Here is a 3,093-nt window from a genome sequence, read left to right on the forward strand (position 1 = left end):
GCAATCAGGACTGAGTTAGCTGGAAAATTTATAATGTCCAATAATGGATCAACTATATTGGTATTATAAATTTACTCATTCGGAACAAATATTTCAAATGCTGACGGAACTCAGTGAATAGCTTAGTGATCCAGTCTGTAAGTGTTTTGGTTGCGAAAATGTATATATAGGAAAGCACAGCGCCGGGCATTGAATATGTTGCACTGATCTTCAGGAGCTAGCAATTTGCTTCAATCAAGCGACTCGTCTTCGACTTCTACACACTTCTGGGACTTCATATTTACTAAATTGTATTGCGACTTCGTGCCTGATAGTATATACAGGCTGGCTCACTTAACTGTTCTCTGCTTCTCGTAAACATTTTGAGACAGTGTCGAACTTTGCGTGTGTTGTGCTACTATTCAGAAGATTGTACCTTAATTGACTGACCTACTTCTTCTAGATTTTATGATTTAAAATCGCGCAGTGCCTATCTCCATTATCTTATATTGCTTCTTCAACTGTTTTTGTTAAAGACTCATTCTTTAATTTCTTATTTACCTATGCATTGTTTTTGCATTTTATTCGGCTGATGATGACCCAGATTGGGGTTGAAACCGGTACCGCTCATGCTTATAATTAAATAGGAATGCAACACCACATTTCTTATTTACTTGTATTGAATAGGTTGAACTAAGTTATTTGTTATTTCAATTTAATTATGAAACTCCCTGTCGCCATTTAGAGGCTAGATATTACCAACAGACGCCTGTTAAATTTTAAATACTATTTTCAGAAATTCAGTGAACAAGGAAATCTACAACACTGTGCAAAATCATTGTTGCATTATGTAATTATATTACTTTTTACTTAATGAATAAGAGAAATTTTACTCTTTTAAATTAAAATACTGTCATTTCCATACAAGGAATTGTAACATAAAAATTATAATGTGTCAGTTTTCTTTGAATGAATCAATATAAGAAAATAAAACTGACTGTTATATCGAGTGCAATGTACATCAAACCAGAATATCTTGAAAAGGTCAGTTTTTGGTTGCAATTATAAAGTTTTATATTAAATAATGTACCTGAAATGCACTTCGCTGACTAGTAGAGGAGAGCTTCGGAATCACAATCAAAAGTCAATGCTTTCTCGCTTCCCTGCAAAGTGTGTGCGCTCTCTCGCTTCACTGTGACATAAGCTGCCCGCATTTATGTTGCGTCTGCCCGGCCGCACAACAGAGCACCTCTGGCCTACAAGAATGAGGTTGGTCCAACAAACTGCTGGTATCCTTGAACTGCTTATCCCATGTGGTGGCTCTTCGTTGTACATGCGATGATATTCATGTTGAACTTTGGTCACAGATTCAAATTAGCAAGCTCTGTACTGTCCACATATCGACTGACGTGGCTTGTTCCGCTGCTGCTACACGGTACGTGGTGTTGTGTCATCACCTGTGAGCGCACCGTTGGATTATAGAAACTCTTTGCAATACTGTCCAATGTAGAGCAAGTTTCAACCTTTTGTTTCGTTTTGGTTAACCACAACAAGCATTCATAACTGCACCATGTCGTTATGGACACACTGTATATAAGAAAACATAAAGGTCCAATAATATTTCCTACAGGAATTCCCCTCTTAATGATTATGGGATCAGATAATGCTTCACCTATTCTAATTCATCAGGTACTATTTTAAAGAAATATAGCCACCCATTCAGTCACTCTTTTGTCTAGACCTACTAATTTTTGCCAGTAGTCTCCCATGATCTACCCTATCAAACGCCTTAGTTAGGTCAATCCCAATATAGTCCACTTGACTGCCTGAATCTAAGATATCCGCTATCTCTTGCTGGAATCCTACAAGTTGAGCTTCAGTGGAATAACCTTTCTTAAACCCGAACTGCCTTCTACTGAACCAGTTATTAATTTTGCAAACATATAAAATATAACAAGAAAGAATGCTTTCCTAAAATTTACATGCAAAACATGTCAAACTGACTGACCTGTAATTTTTGGCTTTATGTTTATCACCCTTTCCTTTATGTACAGGAGCTACGATAGCAACCCTCCATTCATTTGGTATAGCTCCTTCATGCAAGCAAATAAGTACTTCAGATATGGTACTATATCCCAACATATTGTCATTAGTGTATCCCCAGAAATCTTATCAATTCCAGCTGCTTTTCTGATTTTCAAATTTATATCTTATTATAAATGTCTTTGTCATTGTAGGTAAATCTCAATACTTCATTAGTTTTAGTCACCTCCTCTATCTGGACATTATCCTTGTAAACAAAAATTATTACATACTGTTGACTGAATACTTGGTCTTCTGTAGATCCTCACATACACGCTCCCCTTGTTCATTAATGATTCTTGGAATGTCCTTCTTGGAACCTGTTTCTGTTTTAAAGTACCTATACATACACTTCCATTTTTCACTAAAATGTGAATGACGGCCTATTATGCTTGCCATCATGTTATCCTTAGCCGACTTCCGCTAGATTTAATTTCCTAGCAAGTTCCTTCAATTTCTCCATACTTACACAACCATTTCAAACTCATTTCTTTCCAACCTGCACCTCCTTCTTAGTCTCTTTACTTCTCTGTTATAATACAGTGAGTCTTTACCATTCCTTACCACCTTTAAAGGTACAAAACTGTTCTCACATTTCTCATCAATTGCTTTAAACCCATCCCACAGTCTGTTTACATTTTCATTTACCATTTTTCACCAATCATTATTACTTATTAAAAACTCCCTCATACCTGTCTTATCAACAATATGATACTGCCTAACAGCCCTACTTTTATGACCTTCCTTTCTATCACATTTATTTTGAAACTATGACAAAAACAGCTTCATGATCACCAATACCATCTATTACTTGTTTCTCTATAGAGCTCATTTGTTTTTTTTTTTTCCAGCACCACATCCAGAACATTCTTCCCTCTAGTTTGTTCCATCACTTTCTGATTCAACTGCCCTTCCCAGATTAACTTATTTGCCATTGGTCATGCTTCCTGTCATTCGCATCACCTTCCCAATTGACATTTGTATGTTTAGATCACCTGCTATAATCGTGTTCCTTTCTGTATTGTTTCCCAC

The sequence above is a fragment of the Anabrus simplex genome, chromosome 1 (assembly GCF_040414725.1).
Source record: "Anabrus simplex isolate iqAnaSimp1 chromosome 1, ASM4041472v1, whole genome shotgun sequence".
Taxonomy (NCBI): Eukaryota; Metazoa; Arthropoda; class Insecta; order Orthoptera; family Tettigoniidae; genus Anabrus; species Anabrus simplex.